We start from the raw sequence: 20542 nt of genomic DNA, 5'->3' as shown, positions 1-20542 counted from the left end.
TAAAATATTGTAGATCGAATGAGTAGCAGGAAATTAACGAGTAAATGGTTCGTTTATAGCGCTGGATTGTATCGGACTGAAAGAAATTTGAGATTCGAATAAAATTACGCGTTGCAAATGTAATTTCTTATAATTATTTTGAAAGTAAATTATACTTTCGTAGAATATAGAAATATATATTCTTAAAATAAAATAATTACTCGAAATTCATTTGAAACGATTATTCCATTTTAATTTCAACGCTTTCGAATAATTTACAATGTTAACTTTCGCGTGTTTCACATATTTGAGTAGTAATGGGAAATTTGAAGGTGCTGAAATACACACAATGCATACACGTAATAGGCAAAAATGTACAAAATATTCAAGAAGTAAAATATTTATTGTAATATTTAATAAGCGAAACAAGATTTCTGTCCACGTTCCATTCCTTAAATTCGCGAGAGTATAAAAACTCGTAAAAACCCGTAACACACTACATCACTAAAAAAAAAAAAAAAAAAAAAAAAAAACGAAAAAAAGAAGCAAACTCCTGAACAAACATCCTAAAGAGTCTCCAGAAAATAATTCGCGTCATTTCGACCGAGGCACCCTGTACTTACTACATACTGTGTAATAGTATGGCCGTGTTGATGCAACGACTGTTATACACACTCCGGCGATGTATATGCAGGCGCAGCCACGTAAGGCCTTCTTGTTCCGTGACAAGCGACGTCGACGATGTCGCATTTCCGACAACCACGAGCAACATGCGTGCCTACGCAAGATTAGCGGAATGAGCGTTCACACACGTGCGCACTGTTCACAATGGCGTACGTATATGAGCGTATACGTATAGGTACGTGCATCGAACGAAGTCTGGTTCACGTGTTGTGTGTTCGAAGCGACGACTTCTCGAAGAATCACGGAGCCTCGCGTCCGAAGTAATTATTATCTGCCGGCACGCAGCGCGGAACGGGAAAAAAATAATTGTAGGTACGATCGAAACGAGCGGACCTGACGCGCAACTCGCTCGTTTATGCTCGCTTCTTCGCGGCCTCGATATATCAGGATTAGAGGCGCCTGGAAACCGTGAATCGCTTTAGGGATGTACTCGAGATAGGGTCAGGTTTAATTTGTCGTTTGGTAGCAGCTGTATTGCGATTACGAAATACCTTTGGTGTTAAACTTTCGAGATCTTAACGGCTAAGATCGAAGAGTTCGTGATTTTTACAGCTTGAAATGATTTTCCGATTGCAATTATTTTTTTTAGATGTCGATGAGTGAGATAGTTGCTGATATCAATAATACCGATACACAATTGGAAAAAATTCCTATGGTTCTGAGCTCTTTCAGCTAATTTCATTTGGGAATACGTTGGTTCGGGTGATTTCTGAATTAATAATTTGATTCTTATTCAATTTCAAAGATCTATCGAATACATTTATATGTATATCGAAGGTGAATGGTAACTTAATTTCTAACATTAAATGCGTGATTTATTTAATTTGTCGTTCGATAGGCAATTTACGATAGGGAAAATTCAGTTCGTGTAGAGAACTCATAATCTTCTTGAATTCTAAGTTGTTTCTTTGGTTATAACTTGATTTTGAGAGTTATATTCGCGTGTAAGTTATTACCACTGAGTAAAATGGGCTTTGGTTACAAAATCGTTCTTTCAGTTGAAATTCTTTTATCCTAAGCCAAGCATTATTAATTTCAGCTTAAATTTATAATATAAGTTTGTCGCTTTCAAGTTCACTAACGAATCCATCGAATACGTCTAATTATGTAATGCTCGAGTTATAATTAGTACGTAATGGTATAATGAGCTTGAACCTGTCTTCGATTTCAAATAGGACAGTTAAAATGAAAAATTAATGACGTAATTAAAGTGTTCGACTTAATAGGTACATCTCGTAAATAGTTTGTACGGAAATACAGTGAATGTAAAATTTGGTAACGATATTATTTGCCAACAATAGTACATATGTTACAGTAGCGCGGTTTTGTCGGAGATGACAAGATATTAATTTTCCGCGGAGCAGGTCACGCAAATGGGTTTGTTGTATCTCGTGTTTGAAAAAATTTGATTGTGTAACAAAGTTTACCTTGCCGTTCTTTTGTTTTTCTTTCGTTACATACGTAGTAGTGCAGATAATTTTACTGCTAGTTTTCCAGTGGAATTTCAAAAATAGTGGTACAATGTCATCTTCTTAGTTAAATACGTAATTTATATCGAATCCTTTAATTTTAATATATGTACGTATAATATGAAGAAGAAATTTCCAAGATTTAAATACTCACGAGGTGAACAAACTTTGTTAATGAGATGGATTCTGAGGGAAATATCATATTTCTTTTAGCTATCCTTAACTTTGTGCACAGGCAAACTTTCGTGTCGAGCTATGCACGTCCTTTTTAATATTCACGATGTTAAATATTCGAAATATGAACTACTTCGTGTTTCTTACTGTACACTGGAAGTACCTCAGAAGTAGCACAGTCAAAATAAATATTTTAATAATCTGGATGACATCTATTACGTCATTGCCAACGAAGAAGATGTAACACTTCTTAAATAAGAGAAAACTATCAGGAAAATTTTATTACGAAATACTTTATTTATCTTGATAAAATTGCTATTCAAAGAATGAAAAAAAAAAAAGGAACTGTTACATTTAGTAGATATTCTTCTTCGTGTGTACCTATTTTATCGCATTGTATCTCCGCTATAAAATTTACTATTACAAATATTAAAAAATTCTTTGGTATCCTTTAGAGTTATCAACTAAAAATGGCAAAGACGACGCTTAATACAATTTTGTCGGCATCGTTCTTTTCAACAAAACGTAAATACAAGGGCACTGCGTTATCTTTCTTTGCCTTTCATACGATAAGTCTCGCAAGATTAAAACTAACATATCTTTTAAACTAATCATTTTTTCGACGAAAGTACCTTGATACATACTTTTCTGTAAAAAATCCAGAAACTCATCCAACGATATATGAAAGATATGTAGTTCCATTTGAAAAAGTTGTATCGTTATTGAAATCTATTTAAATGAGAATGTAAAAAAGGTTGAAATATCTGATCAAGCTTTCCTCGTGAAGCCAAACAACTTTCATCTCGAACATTTTTTCGTATATCCGATGATAATCACGCGTGTACATTTAAAAGCGACATACTGTGTAAATATATACATAATATTCGAAGTTTATTAATACACGTTAATCCAACATTTCTATAGCTCATTTGCATCTTGGCGATTTACGATTCGGTCGACCTATACCACGTACCCACGGATATTCATAAGATCGTTCCGAAAATCGCGATTCCTTGGATCCATCGTGCGTCTCCGCGTGACAGGATTGCGCAACAGCCCCCGATGATTGCGCAACCGCGGAAAAATTATGCAATGCTCCAGTGAAAAGTCGCTGCGTTCGCCTCTGAAGACGCTCCTCGCTGTTGTTTATGCGCGCATCGCATAACTCGCGGCGGCGTGCACGTGGTTATTACAGAAAATTACTCGCGGACTCGTTAAAACGCGCGGAGAAACCTTGGCTCGGTCTGTCCGCGAGTAAGTCGTTGAAAACGGTGAACGTTCCTGCGCCACGAGCGCCGGATTCGGGTCAATTAAATGCCGATGGGAACGTGGCTTCTTGCTTTTTGAGGGATAAGCATCGCGACGCGTAATGACCCCTTTGTTAGGGGCAATGATATTTTTGAGCGAGCGAAGTTATCGAAGAGATCGCAGCTAAACGTACGACGCAACGATTTTTCTAGTTCTTTGATTTTCTAACGTTTCTTCTACATGGTCTTTGACGCGTTGGCTGCCACTGTCATTAGCGGTCATCGGTGCCCCACGTTTTACTAAATTTTTTTAGAACACCTAGAACGAGATTAATTTGGATGGATTAAACGACGTTCGACAATGTGAATGATTACGCAAAAATTAAATATATATAAATATTATGTAGTATGTTTGAATCTATTGCGGCCCTCGCTACGGCAAAATGTATAAAATTCACGCGACAGTCAACGTGTAACAGCCGATATTTGTATATTTGAAAGAATTTTTCCCCATTTTTCCCCATATTTCTAATTTAATTGAGTATATTAATGAGACGCTTAGGTTACGTATTAGCTCGTTTACAAAAGATGGTCATCCAATCAGGAGAATATTGGACAATGTAAACAATTGTGCAAAAATCGCAAAATATAAATTATCTTTCATTTATTCTTTGGAAACGTGACAAACATATTTGAGTTTGCCTGATGGAGGAAATATCGTTGGTTATAAATAGCATCACAGTATAATAGTACAGCAAAGGGCGCTGTCTATAAACGAATTATTTTCTTTATTATGCATTGGCAATGCTTTTCAAATAAAAAGATTTTTCAAATAAAAAAAGTAGGACTATCAAATGGATTTTTAAATTATTTTTGTACGATTTTATGACGCATATGTAAGTTGGCAATTTAAAAATGTTTCAGCCGAACGAAGGGGTGCGTTACGCGATTGGTAGAGGAACGGTGTGTGCGTGTGGAAATAGAGCGGATGTAGAAAAGTAAGTGTAAGGTACGAACGAAGGGAAAAACGCAATGGAAAATGTAAAAGAGCGGAAAGATGGATATCGAAAGGAGAAGATCAAATAGAAAGTGACATTATCAACGTTAAATATACAGCAGTTATTTAAATTATTTAAACACTCGGTTCTTCTTGTAGAATAAATAGAATTTTTGATTCTATTATATGTATTGTTATTATGTATGTATGTATGTTATTATGTATTATATGTATTGTTATATTGTATGTATTAGGGAATGAGATAGACAAAATTTTTTAACTAAGTGAAAAAGTAAATATCAAGTATTAAGTGAAATGTAAAAATAATAAACACAAAATAATTAAAGAGATAATATTTCTTTGAATATTATATAAAAAGTGGTAAACTTTTAATAGATACTTAACAACTTATTATCGTCACATTTCAGTGAATAATTGAACCTGATTCTTCGTTAATTTACCGTAGATCTATTTTTAAATCCTTTGAATTTGATATATAAATTTCTATTTAAATAGTATTATTCTTTGCAACGTTTTGATATTCTTTTATTCGAACTGAAAAAAGTTTGTCAAGTTCCTTGTTGCTTATAAACAAACGATACAAAATACGATTAATGACAGATCGGGAAATGAATTCCTTTCGGGACGTAACTGGCAATATGGTAATTTATTTATTTTTCATATATCTTATAATTATCATATATATATTATCCAATATATACAATAATACAGTCAACAACGTAATACGTATTACAATATACTAATTAACGAATTAATTTATCGTAGCGATAATCGTATTTATAAAACGTGGAACGCGAAACGAATAAATATTTCTTCTGAGAAAATATTTACGGAAAGAAGATGATCAAAATTCATCGCGATACACGTACTAATCGTCATCATCGAAACCTAATTACAAATTAAGAGAACATCCAGAACCTCCTATTTTCTCCTTGTATAAACTCTCGACATAGTTTTAAACATACGCTTCATGCTGTTCAGAGTTGAGCCATTTCTTTACAGAAATCGCGATATGTACTATATTTGATCGATTAAGAGAAGATATGGTAAACGTGCGAATCGTAGGGAAACCCACGAAGTTACGTACGATTCATCAGAAGGCATTGATTTCCGTTTGTTTTCACGTGCGAGTTTGTTGAATTAAGACGTAAATTGCTTCATCGAACAATGCTTCCCATGGTTCTGTGATTCTCTCGGTTTTATCCTGTGTGCTCGCTTTTCTTCCCGCGTTACCGAATCTCGAATGCAAATATGTCAAATAAACGCGAATACTTGGAGTACATACATACATTAGGCTGTGTGAATATACAAACGCTAACTGTGCAAACGTACTATTAGCGTACGTATTAAACATATGTACGCACTAGAACTGGTATACGTATGTACATTGTACATTCCACGAATTGATTCAACGTAGCGTTTGTGACTCTGCAGCTCAGTGTCGTTTAGCGTAATTTTACGAGTTAAACACTTTAATGCGTTCACTGTTGATAGAATATGGCGTTGTCTACGCTACGTATCATTAAGTAACTTTTACGTAATTATGACAATTTCCTTCTCTAACGAATAAACATAGTTCTAATTATACAGCATTCGTTGATGAACTTTATTTAATTTCGTTCTTCCCTCGATCATATTTGTAGATAAATAGAATGTATCTACTATAAATATTAAAGTCATTTGCGAAATGATAAATAAGAAAAACAAATTATGATATGAATTAGACGTCGTACACCCTAACATGTTGCACGTGCGATATTTACAGTATCAATTTCTATAACACTTGCTGTCTGTACGATTTCCTATTTTTCCCGCGACATTTTGAATGCCTCGAGTTAAAATTTTAATAACCATTTCAATCACAAATAAAGATAGAAATGTTTCATATAAAAGAGTAATCGACGCATAAAACGTAGATAAACGAATAAAAAAGTTTTTAACGCAACTTCGTTACCGCAGAAAAACACAGAGCATTCCATCATCGTTTCATATAAAACTAACATACACACACGTGGGAGGTAGACGATTTAAAAACAGTTCAAATACAAAACCAGCAAACGGTCTATTCGCCCAGACGCCCAGTCCGATCAAAAATCCAGCCGGAGAGCCGCTTCATTCATTTAGAAACGGGTTACGTTCCGTCGGGAGTCGGGGACTCAATTTACACGGCGAAGAATCGAAGTTCCCATTACGAGGGGAAATAGAAGCAAATCATTTGACCAAACACAGTTTCCATTCAGCGTTTCATCAATTAAATAAATTCGACAAGAACCAGGCCCAGGACAGAGTATTAACCCCTGTGTTCACGATTCAATTTTCTACCCCGTTTCTATCCCTCTACGTCTCTGAGATCGGCAAACAGAGTGGAGAAATCTCTAAAAGATGAAAAAAAAACTCTGGAAGATTGTAAGATTATGAAATACGTTATTGCGTAGATGTGTGTGCATACGTACATGATTATTTTTGACATTATTGGTACTCGTAGAATGTTCGGTAATATATTTCAATCTCTTTCTCCTCTTAATTTTATATTTTTATTGCAATTTCTTGATTTCACCATCCTATGTTCATCGTACGTATCGTGTATGTGTATTATACTCGAAAGTTGCGAATAAAAGGATCTTCGACAGTTTCTCCATGCATGATTGTCAATAGAATAATTAATATTCTATTCTATTATATTGGAAGAATAAGTTACTTAATAAATAATCTAATTCATAATTTCTTAACTTTACAAAAGTCTCTCTTTCTCTCTCTCTCTATCCTTCTACTCATTATTAATTCCCCATTATATCATATTGCCGGTATAATAAAACTTCAAAATACCTCCTAATATAAACGTACAAACCTACGAACGCATGCAGATACCAGCAAGCACTAACGTATGCACATACCAACGATCGAATCTTCCGTCTCTTCCGTTTCCACGTATCAATCCAGATAGGTGGAAACACTACGGTACACGGTCATTTCCGGTGGCGATAAGATCGACCGATTCGTCGAGGATCGTTGCAATTAGTAATCACGCGTGCATTCCGTAACGCGGGGTTGCGCAACGCGATGTTATACACGCGTGTATCCTGCGTCCTTTTTTTCCGCTGGAATGCATCGAGTCGAACAAGGACACGAGTATTTCTCCTACCGATATACATATATAGCATAACATTATTATTTCTCCGGTTTCTCCGTTGGTTCTCCACCTGCTGTCCTCCTCCCCTCGCTTCATCCACGCTCTACAACTCGTATCACCGCCTATCTATCTTCTTCTTCTTTTTTCATCCCCCGTTTTTTCCATGATCGCGACGCCACCGGCACCGACGGATCGTCGAATAAATTTTTTATCGCTGCCGCCGACGAACCACCTAGCACCGACTCTTTTTTTTTCTTTCCTTGTTTTTATCGATTCTTCTAGTTTCCTGTTCCGAGGCTGCCACCCTCTACCACCCCCTCTATCGCCCATACTTCTCACCCTCTTTCAACCGTGGCCCGCGATTCTCTTCCCGCTGGATCCCTAGGGTCATTTTCGTGCGCGTTAAACGTTCTCGCGGGATTCCGCGCGTATTATCGACGATATCGTGATTCGGACAGATTTTTTTCCTCCCTTTTTTCTCGTCTTTTAGGTTTCTATTTCTTTTTTCTCTCCAGGATTCTTCTTCTCTTTTGGATTCTGATTCTTTCCTTTTTTTTTTCTATTATCCGGCTTATGTTTGGAGGAACGAAATTAGGCACGACGGATATTAGCGTAGAAGAATAATGTTGTTTCGTCGAGTCGACGGTTCCGTGGACGATCGATGGCTCGTGCGTGTCTGTCTTCGCGTCGCGTGAAGGATTTTCGCGTTGTTACGGCTCAGCCGTTTTCTTGGTTAATGGACTTTCGTCGGGGCACCAGGTCGATCGTGAACATCGCGGAGGTCGGAGGTGAATTTTGGGAATTGGCTGTATGTGGTGGGTGAACGAAATGTTTGGATAGCGTCGAATTTATTTTGTGTGCGAAACGTGAGAAAGATACACGGATAAATGGAAATATGGTGAATGGTAGAATTAGAAGTATCGTAAAAATCAAGTTGTGTCAATTGTAACAGAAGTATTAAGTTACAATAGTATTGTAAGATAATTTGAAAATTCAGGTGCTTAAAAAGAAAGAAAGTTCAAAACTGAAAAATATTCGAAATTCAAGAATTTAGCAGAAAGGTGATGATCGTGAATCGATTTGACAGATCGAAAATTTAAAAGTTACTACATTAACTAGTAATAATTAGGTTTGTTATTAATTTTTGGAAGCATAAGTACGCTCTATCATTAGAAAAATATTGATATTAATAGAAGACTTCTGATGGGAAGGTTACTACTAAATAATATTTAAACATTCTAGTAGACTAGTTTACCATCTATCTATCGTTTCTTTGATTATTATGTAAAAATACAATTTGTAGGTGCACGTACGTGTGTGTTAAGTAGTAAATGAAACTTTTCTTATCAATATATAGCCCATTCTTTCGCTGTTATTTGTCCTGTTTACGATACGTATGTACCTGGTACATTTTTATTTCATGCTGCTTTTAGCATTCGTGTACTGCAAACAGTTGCTTCTTTTCATTCAACAGCGCGAATCTCTTAAAATGTCAAGAATGTGTAAAAAGTATCCTTTTTAAATCCATTGAAAAGAAAACACTTTATAAATTGAATAAGTAAACGTGTAACTCAAAGTTTCATGATTCGTCGTTCAACTGTTTTCGAAGTGAGAAAATATTTTTCTTTTAATATAGAAGAATAATATTAGTACATATTACGGTGTAACATAAAATGTATCGTATTTTTAGACGATTAATTTATAAACAATTTATTTAACGATTAATTTATAATTTTCTTTCTAAAAGAGGAATGTCCGAAAATTCAATTTATCAAAATGACCGATAAATTCGATTGAAACAGACAAATTAAGTGCAACTTTTCCTCGAGTCTTTTCTACAATTTGACGTTCAATGAGTCACGTCTGTATTCAGAGTCGATGGAAATTATTCCTAAGCGAATCTTCAAAAAAAAAAAAAAAAAGAGAGAAGAAAAAAGAATAAACTGGAAGTGTGTGGAATTATCGTTTGATGCAGACTTTTCCGACACGCAGTAGTAAATCTACGTTATGCAAACATACTGTAATGATACCAAGTAACGTTCACAAATTGCGTGCTGGTAATACATGCGTATTTGGATTAAACTTCCTCTTATGAAACGTGTTTTTTATTACCGATAGTATCTAAATAACGCGTATAATCTCATTAAATTCCAACGCACTTCTTACGATCGTTTTCCAGGAATTTTCATGCCTAATTTTTCAACACCGGTTATAACATAAATAATCAATATTTCTTGCCTTATACTGGTATTAAGATCTTAAAACATCGATAAACGTATGTTTTTATTATACGAACGTTACGAAGGCACAGGCACGTAAAATGGATGACTTACCAAAAAGACTACAACGATTGTATAATACTAAATTGGTTGTTTAACCAGAGAATTTTTTTTAGTAATTTCTACACCATTATATGCATGTGTAATAATGCGTTTTGATGCCTGGAAGCGTACAAAGGAAGGACTGTTATTAAAGTCTAAATTTATCCACAAGTTTCTCAAATTCAACATGTCAAATTAAACATACACGTACAAGTGTACTTACATATTGCTTCCTCTTTTTCTGCTTATAAATTATATTTCCGCTGGCAAATTTTAAGTAGAAATCCATTAATGATTCACGCTTTAAACAAAAATCCGCAAAAGTCCTAACGAATCTTAAAACCAAGTAATACGTTTAACAAATCCTCCGCAGAGTAAAAGTGTTCGGCATTATAAGGTCATCGAGATCGACAGAATCATTAGAGTGATCCAAAACGAACATCGCGTAGTTGGGAAAAAACGCAATGACTATGACATAGCTCTACAGTGGATATTTATACAATTTTATATATACCTTCATAAATACAATAAAACCTTGGTAGCTTATTACATCTGTACATGTTACAACAAGTACTCTACTTTGAATTTGTTACACATCGTATTTCGAAAATCGTATAAGCCAAACAAATTGGTCAGTAGAGCGGACAAACTGTTTGCACGTTTACAGAGGTTATTTACTAAATAAAAAAGAATCCTTAAATTCCTAAACTGAATCCACCTTCGCAACAAAAAAAAAAAAAAAGTGAGAGAGAGAGAAAGCATCAGAAAATTACCCAACAACCCAGAACCTGTATAACCAACGTCTGAGAATCTCCTCTTAATTTTCCCGCCAGATGCAACGTGCATCTATCTCGCATCGACACACGAGCAAATCTATGCACGATAACTCGAAAACAGTAGGCTACGTTCGGCATTCCTTGCTTGTAAACTGACTGACGTCAAAGAGGGAAGGATCGAAAGCACGATGCTTGATCGTCTAGTCGATGATCGTTAGGTAAAAGATGGTAGCCGATGGACTTCCGGAAGGGAGCGTAGGACGCGATGTCGAGTTTGGTCGAGCTCGGTTCGCACGGTCCGCGGGTGCGATAATCTTTGAAAATTGGCGCGATGCGAGAGCCGGGGCCGCATTCCACCGGTGCTGGAGGAAAAATCGAGGCCAGAGCCCGCGTATTACGCCCGTCGGTACCCGGTATGTACGTACGTGCATGCACATCTTCGACGTTTGCAACGCGGAGCACACGTGTACAGCCACCGAGCGAGCCGCGGTCGTTCGGCCCTCCTCCTGGCCGACGTCGTTCCACAGCCAGGTATTTACAGAGGCGAGCAAATAGTTCCCGAGGCCTCCGCGCTCCTCTCGTGACTACTGTTTTCAGTTCGTGGTCGACTTCGATCGACCTTTGATCGATCGTGAATGCACGTTTAATCGAGCGTGCATGAGTCGCACGGCCATGCACGCCGTTCCTCTGCCTTCCACCCCACGACCAACCAACTTTTTCTCTCTCTTCCTGCCTCTTTCTTCCTCTTTTATGCTTTCCTACTCTCTCCTTCTTCTCCTTTTTACGTCCGATGTTTCGCTTCGCTCCTTCGGCTCTTTTGTCCGCCAGACAAAGTCGCTGTGCTTGCTCGCGACACAGGACACCTCGGTTTTGTGAACGCAGAATGGCAACTTTTTTCATGTTTTAAATTTTACAGAGTCGCAAGGTAAATCGATGGGTAATTGGGTTTGGCTCGTGGTTTCTAGATACTTTGGCGGTCGTATGTCCGTGGTTGTGGGAGGAATTGCTGCTATAGCTGCGTGAGATTGGTATATACAGTGGCGGACAAGAGGAAGTTTAAAAGTTAAAGCGATGGAAATATTATTCAAGTGAATTATAATCGAGGAGTGCTATTGACGTTAAAAATTCCACTTTTTTTCGTCCCTCATTCTAAATCATTTTGCACGAGTCTTGGTTTGATTGGTGTTTTCACGAGAAAGGATTACGGTGGTTTCAAACTATTCTTCTAGGTGTTTGAGCAATTTTTCTGGATAGACGAGAAACTGGAGCGAAAAGTAGCAATAAATGCCGAAGATAAGATTCAGAACACGCGCGTTAAAACTTCTTCGGGGTATTAATAATAGTCGAGGTATCATCAATTACGTAACATGCGGCAGCGTCGCTTTCTTTTTGCGACGACACGCGAAGACGCGTGATTCCAGGCGTACACACACGGTCTGTGTTAATTATGGTTAATCCAGTAATACGATTTACTATCCTGCGTTGCTCCAAGAGCCATCAGCTCGTTTCCAGCTACACCGCTGCTACCGATAACACGCGTTCCCGTGCGCTGTTTCTCTTCGAAACACCGTACTTTCTCCCTTTTCTTTAAATTCCCGCTGCGCGTTACCATGTTCCTTAATAAGAGTATTCGACGTTTTCACGATCGAAATTAAAACAACCTTAAATCGAAACGTGAAATTAGATCGCGAGATCGCGCGCCCCTACGGGTTTAACGTTTTCATACGAGCAGATCTGTCTTCCCTCATCCCTCGATTTACCAACGGGAATGTTGTGTCGCCATTCAATCGTATAATCCCTCCATTGTGTCCCTCGAAAAATATCGCGGGATATTTGCGAATAATTAATAACACGCAATGAGACGCGTGACAAAATAATTCGTATAGTTTTCGAATCATTTTGCACGAGTCTCGTGTTGTTTGCGATACGTTTGTATGAAAAATTCTTTAAGGACTTAATTAATGATATCTTAGCTTCCCAATTACTGCTTTACAGAAGTTGATGGATTTGTACCTTCTGTATTCTTCCAATGTCGTTTTTCAATGATCGACAGTCCATTTTTAAATATACTTTCATCTCATAAACACACCAAATACAGTTTTCTTTTCCTATAATTACCCCGATTAACAATTATTAACGCAAACTGAAAAATCAGTAAGAAGATCCTACTACCACGTGTCGTAGAAATATCAACAGCTTATAAAAATCTTCGTCTCTGTCACAAATTATTGGAAGTAGGTTTTCAATCATACAGCGGACATAAAATCTAAATTTCTTCCCTGCTACTATTTCATCTTCTAAGAAGCTGGGAATTTTTCCACATTACAGGTACATCTTTCGTTACATATCCGATTATACGTATACTAATTGTTATTAGGAGATTTTTCTACCAATATTCCAATAATGCAACCATCACAGATGTCCGCGGTATTTCATGAACTCTCCAAATCCCTGGAAGATGTGTTCCGTGCCTGTCTTCCGAGGGACTTCGTTTCAAGAAACTTTTCCTAGTTCAGTGGAAACGATCGTCAGCTTGGTAGCCAAAGAGGATCAGTTTGGAGGGCGAAACTGGCGAAAGAATGGCCTGCCGCAGGTGAAAGCGATGATCGTAAACGATTTTGAGACAGTCTGGACGTCGAGAGCGATCGCTCGGGGCCACGGATAGAAGAGGCTGTGTTTAAAAACGAAAAATTCAGCCGAGTCGGCTCGAAACTCTCCGGCTCTGCGTTTGAATAGCTAATGTTGCGTGAGAGATGCAATGGCGGCAATTCTGCTTCGTCTTCTCTCGCTGAAAATGGTATGCGTGAATGCGTTTCGTTGATCGACGAGTTCCATTAAAAGTTAGTTCCTATACGGTTCCATTAAAATCGGATACGTGTACAACTTCAGGACAATCTTCCAGGACATCCATCTGATTTTTAATATCTTGGAACGTCGAGGATGCACGACGTAGCTTCGAAAAAGACTGAATTTGCAATACTTGTACAACTATTTAATATAGTTTCGTACTTGGGGGTAGTCGTAATACCTTTTTTTAATGACTTTAGAAGATTATAGGCTGTTTTAAATTTTAGATTAAATTATTCGAATATTTTCATTTCAATTGGTTTAGATCAAAGAAGAGAATTTTGATATCTTATCGATTCTGATTTGCAATTTCTATGTTTCATTGGATAATTCTAAGAAAGAATACTATTTCGATGTATCGAAAACTGAAGCTAATTGTAGTACCTTTCTCAAGACTGAAATTTAGAATCGGAAACGATAACTTTGAAATCTTATAAATTTCTAACGCTAACTTGCTATTTCCAATTTAAAAGAGAATTGAGAAAGATACGTATAAGATTGATTTTTTCAGCTGCTTAGGATATATTATCGTGCAAATTCACTTGTATGCGTCGATCTGGAACATCGTTATTTTTATATTATTCGTTGTAAATGATATAACATAAATTATATCACGATTTATTGCATTTATATGCTAATAACGAAATAAATTCGTATGTTGTCTTCAATATGTAGTTCGATACTTTAGTTCCTTCGAGTCATATTTATTCCTCTTGCAGTGTATAATTAGCCTAATTTAATCTGAAGAACGTTTAACATCTGTTTCTACCTATGTACACTCCTTCGTTTTATACGCGAAAAGCACTGTCTGAACGTACCACTTATCCTTATTATGTATCATACGTATCATTCCTTATTTACATATTCGCATAAACAGCGACAAACCGTACTACCATTACAATCCCATTAAACCCTCAAATCCAACCGCTAATATTACAACTGCCAACTTTTAACGTACGAGTACCTACATATTATATACTATATATAGACGAATATAATTAAAGTGGGACGATGTATATAAAAACGTATGTACAGATTGTACTAATAAAGTCAAAATGAAATTTACATATAAAAATATTTATCGTAAGAAGAAAAATGCAAGCTACGTATTTTACAATACAAGTATTTGTTCGTGTACTTTGCAATACAAAATTTCAAGTGGCAGTCATCATGATTATTAGTCAGTCATTTCGTCCATTCTGTGTTCAGTTCTACCATTAAATTCATTATGATACTTTAAGTAGCTTGATATTACAACGCAACGTTTCATTTACAATTTCTTTCCAATCAGATTGCATTAACAACTCCAGCTCTTTAACACTGTGGCTATAAACGAGAATCGCAATGATTCGCTTAATATTTTTCTTTCCATCTAGATTCTATAATTTTATGAAATTTAGCACACTGACTGCCACGATAGTCGCTAGTAATCAACGTTGCTATTAAAATACGATAGATAAGATCGCAAATTAATAAAAATACGCAATGTATAATATCCGAACGTTTGGTGCCCAGGGTAAAACATAAAATTCGTATGGCTGTCGATCTGTTAAAAAAATTAAGTACCAAAATACAACGTTGTAATAAACTGTTGCTCGCCCCCTTAACCCAACCGCTCTAATTTCTATAAATTCGTCCTCGCCCTCTTGTCATCCTGCACGGTTTTCCTTCTAAATATTTGGCGAACAACGCTCGTGCGACATACACTGCCAATCTTCAAGCGCAGAAAACTCCGCCAAGGATAGATACAGCTTTTCGAAAGGACGAGAAATCCTTGAATGACCTCGCGACGAAAGAATGGCACGGGCCGTTGACTCGTTTTATCCTATCTGCACTGGTTAGTATACCTAACCTAATATATAACGGTCGTGTCCTTCGACCACGCAGCAACCGAGACCGCTCGGTTCGCCCTCGCAGGATCTCTTGTGTGCTCGGGCGGACACGCGATGCGATGCAGTCTGGTGCTGGCCGATAGCTGGTTTCAAGAAGGACGCAAAATGGTGATCCCCGTTTCGTTCGTCTACGCTATTTTCAATGCTTCCACTATCTCTAAGCCGCGATCGATTCTTTTTCAAAGGAGGCAAAAGGAGAGAGCTCGAACGTTTGCTCCAGTTACGAAATGTTCCGAGGAAAGAGGCGCACGTTACGCGTGTTGCGTATATGCGTTTTATTATAATGTTACAGCGCGTTAGGTGTGTTACGGACAGCGTCGTTATTATCCTTATTACCGGTGGACCGTGAGTCAGGCAAAATTACTGCCGGGAGAAATTAGTTTGTCCATCTGCCACCGGTACATGTGTGTGTGTGTGTGTGTGCTTGTTACTTCCACCGTTCTTGATTGCGTTTTCATGTTTTTCTTGGAAAATTTAAATTTTCTTTTTCTTCTTATTTTGCTACGTTTCGGTTTTTGGAGACAACTTTTTAGCAGTACGCGTAGCGAAGTAGCCTGCGTATATTTGGCTATACATGGAGTTCAAAGGCAATTATAAGGTTGTGATTTATTGAAATTTATGAAAGTAGCAGATGATAGATTTACAGAATGTTTTCACTTCGAAGATATTTAAGCTGTAGAGGTTTATATATAGAGGATGGTTGGTTGGACGAGATTGCTCGTTGTTGAAACCGTCGAATATATTTCAAATGATAAATTAGTATACGGATAATGTTCGTACTAACCGATTTGCTAAGGCGGTGTATAAGTCGTAAAATAGGATCGCTAATGACTCGTTAATTTAATCGCTGATAATTCGTTGATAACTAATCGACAACTGACTGTTTTTTTTTTTTTTTTTATTTAGTTGTTTACATTCACAATTTGTCCGATTTGGAGATTTGGTAGACAACAGACTGTAACTCGTTTCCTTGCGATCGCGTCCGCTTATTTGTACTGGTCGGGGGAGAGTCGAAAAATTCAAATTCGTCTTTGTCCGACGGTTGCACGTAGCGGCGACATTGTTTTGCTCGAGGTTTATTTATTCTTACATTACGTGTATCCTAACGATCTTGATACTCCGAGGCAAAACAACGACGTAATTCATGTGCCGCTACAAAACGGACGAAAGTATGTAAATGGGATTTCGTTTTGGGGAAGAACATTTCCCTCGATTTCCGTACTATCGAAGTTTTGTTTATCGTGTTAAACACTAAGTCCTGAAATACTATGCGATAGTTGGCGTAGGCGCAATATTGTCGAAGAACGCAGTAATTTGTATATCGTCTTGCCAAAGTAAAATAGAGAAGAAGTCTGTAACTTTAATTCACTGATATTATTGTTGGTAAATTATTACGCAAGAAGATCCTCTGATAAGAGCAAGGAATAGAACAAACAGAATAAATATGATAAAAAATGTCTATTTTACTGATACTCGGACACGAGAGTATCAATTTTAATCTTTTCTTTGACCACCACGATAAAACAATACTTGTAACATACCTACGTTAAAAAAAAAAAAACACGAATATTATTAACAAAACATTCAACCGCGTGACACGTCATTTGCGGTCCACTTTCTGATTCATTCATGGCTTCGAGGCTTAATTAAAATGCACCACGGCCTGTCGTTTTATCTAGATACAAGATAAATGCGCCAACTGTACCGTTAAATTAATTAAGCAATCACTTTGACTGAATCCAGATTCAGCTATATGTAACACGATGTAACGCATCTTAGTGACGGACAGATGAAAAGCTGAACCTGCGCCTGCGGTTTGATTAATCTCTAATTGCCTGTTATTAACACTGACAACTGTTAACATAATCAATCTAATCGCTTTTCATTGCCTATTCAAGTATCAAATATCAACAGTACTACGTTACATTGTATCTATGAAACCATATATACGCTTACGTTCACAGATTGTGTATTATTTTCTACGGATATTTTCTAAAAGAAACATATCAACTACGTTATCTGATGGATTCTGTAATTTATTATTAATGGAGTCGTCAACTAGTCGACAATGATTTATGTTGTTTCAGTATTATATTATGTTATTGCTTATTAAATGATAGTGGTAAAATTTAGGATATTCATGGTAATAATATATAAAATATAAAGAAAATGTTTTATTGAAAGAAAAAGTATGGAAAAGATACTGTATGATAGCGTCTACTCATTTTCAATTCGCGAAATATCAAGTTAGGAAAATTTCCTTTATAGAAATGTGATTATTTTCAATTTCTATGCTTCTGGAAAAGCTAATAGACAACGATAAATGTGACCGAAAAGAGCGTAAGTTTAACAAACAGATTAATGCAACGATGAAACATTATCGAATGTGCAAAGCGTAAAAACATTACTGTACTGTACCGGTTGCTATAAAAACATTTCCATATCAAACTGGTTGCTATAAAAATATCACGAACTGTTTACTATGTAAATATTATGAATCGATCTGTTTATCGTGAAAATATTTTAACTTGTTATGAAACTATTATGCCGAGATAGTCGCTATGCAAAAATATTACCACGCTAAATTCTTCAAATAACGATTGCCTCGAGACAAGTGTATTAGAGAAAAGACAATTTTCTCATACAACTATTTTCACCGCTTTTTGTCAATCGAGAAATTGAAAATCGAAAACAGGCTCGTAAATAACATGACGAACGTCTCTCGTTAATAATGACGTTTCCTCAAATTTACACGTGACTCCAATGAATCTTTTGCCGCATTGTTCTCCGACGCATATCGTTTCAGCATGCCAGGTCAAACTTCGTGATCGATACCTAGCTGAAAACAGTTGCCAAACTTGTCGCAGAACATAACGCTAGATGGGTTTAATGCTCAACGATTGGTTCCATTTAGCGAACAAACACGATACGATTATACTTTCGTCTGATACGTACTCTGTTGCCAAGTGAACAGGAAACGAGATTAGAAAACGTTCCATCGATAAACAATAATCTAAATAATAATATATTTTTGGTATGCTTCTATTCAATATTTTTTATTGTATCTTGTTACAAAGATACGAATGAAAGTTATGTAGAAAACATAGAAGTAATTAATCATATGAGATGTAAATGAAATGTTGTATAAATTGCATAATTGACTATGAATTAAGTATTTAATTAAGTAATTAAGTCATTAATCTGTCCAGTAAATAACATTAGAAATGTCATAAGTAACACGGTTGTAAATTAAAAATGAATAGGAAAAGTTATATCGATCCACGTTTCGTAACTGCTCCTTTAGACAATAGAAATTTCTTTAAACAAAGTTACGTAAACAATATGCATTATATTCTTATCATTACGATTGATGATAACGACGATTAAAAAATGTTTCGCGTTATATTTTATTAATTAATTCATAATTTCCATGCTTCTTATTTCGCTAATTAATTTAAATAGCATACTTTGTTAACCATAGAAGGACAGACAGGGACTTTGTGATTTTCGCTTGAAAAACGTAAAACAGCTATTTCATTTTTCGTATCTTTGTAATGCATCAAACAATTAAGGAAAAGAAAAAGCTACGGCCTGTTGTAAGAAGCAGAATAATTGTCACTTTTGCTCGCGGGCGAACATTTTGCATGGAGGATTATTAAAGTTACATAGCTGTCGGCGAACAGTGTTCTCGCGAACGAAGAGAAGGCGCACGGTTCAAGGTTTCCTTAGGAGCCTTGAACGTAATTCGTGTAATTAACTCACAGTGCGTCAACGTCTTTCGAAAGATTTTCGGTGCTACGAGTTCTCGCCAAATGCAAACATTCCTCGGATGAATTTGCACCAATGTTTTTGTTTACAAGTACTGTGAACTACTCCACGTATAATGTACTACAATTTTTCATAATTCATATTTTGCCACTCGAATATTTATCGATTTAATAAAAATCAAGAAATAAAATTGTAATTTTAATTGTATTCTCTAATTTCTGAAGGTAAAAACATTTTTCAAACACGATTTTAACAAGAGCCATTTAACAAAGACGCATAAAAAATAAAATTCTATTGTAATTGTATACGTTTAGTCTATTGGTTTATCAATAGCGTTTTTATCTAAGTTTCATAGTTATCTAAGTTCAGTAACATCAACGTGATTTTTTAATTCGAGCTACGTTTAAATTCTCGGAAAAGTAAAGGAAATATTAAAATATTCTCTAAAACAATCTCTTCCACAAAATTATCTAAACATATTTCTAACATCTTACAAAGATTTCCGAATTAAATTTACATATTTAAGCTGCTAAGTAATATTTAAATATTCCAATGGAATTTATATATGAAATATACAAGACAAAATAAAATAAAATATAATTATAACAGGGAAAATTAATTATCTTCTTAGGGAATGTGTCAACTCACGTTTAACAAAAAATTAATCGAAGAAATCTTCTTTTTTTATTTGTTAATCGATGTCTCGTCAGCTGTTAAAGCTATTAGCAACACGAATTACAGATACATGCGTGTACCTTACTTTCTTCTTTCATGTAGTTATTACATAATACATAGAGTTCATTCATTGTATACGGACAAAGGCAGGACTTACGTATACTCAAATAAGGTCACGTTAACGTCAGATCTCGGAGTAGAACGATTGTTTTTTTCAAACAGTCGATTGATTTCTGCGTGCGTGCGTGCTAGGTTTATCGACATTACCTTAATATCGATATTGCTAGTGTATCTAAAGTTAATTAACTTGACGCAGTTATACAGGGTGGTTGGTAACTGGTGGTACAAGCGGAAAGGGGGTGATTCTACGTGAAAAAAGAAGTAGAAAATATACAATAAAAATTTTTCGTTTGAGGCTTTGTTTTCGAAAAAATCGACTTTGAATTTTCGCTCGGTACGCGTGCACTTTATCACGTCTCGTTATAACGTATCTCACTGTAGATCGTTGTCTCGATTGACGTTATTTTTTTAATTTTTAAAATTTTTAAATTTTTGAATTTTT

At 36.1% G+C, this 20542-nt stretch overlaps 2 long non-coding RNA genes across 3 annotated transcripts in view; one reads left to right on the top strand and one right to left on the bottom strand.

Moving 5' to 3' along the window:
* LOC138181945 (uncharacterized) overlaps nt 1-20542 on the bottom strand; it is a 111890-nt gene that overhangs the window by 61694 nt on the left and 29654 nt on the right. The window contains exon 3 of one of the 2 annotated variants that reach the window (XR_011173651.1): nt 3795-3872. This is a non-coding gene — a long non-coding RNA (uncharacterized LOC138181945). Of the gene's footprint in view, nt 1-1677; nt 3873-20542 lie in introns of those variants that run through there. The other variant, XR_011173650.1, reaches the window with a different exon arrangement.
* LOC138181946 (uncharacterized) overlaps nt 1-20542 on the top strand; it is a 158423-nt gene that overhangs the window by 135002 nt on the left and 2879 nt on the right. The window lies entirely within an intron of this gene.

Source organism: Bombus flavifrons, chromosome 7 (assembly GCF_040668555.2).
Source record: "Bombus flavifrons isolate JBK064 chromosome 7, iyBomFlav1_principal, whole genome shotgun sequence".
NCBI lineage: Eukaryota > Metazoa > Arthropoda > Insecta > Hymenoptera > Apidae > Bombus > Bombus flavifrons.
Note: the sequence above shows the minus strand (reverse complement) of the source record. Positions and strands in the feature narration are given on the sequence as shown.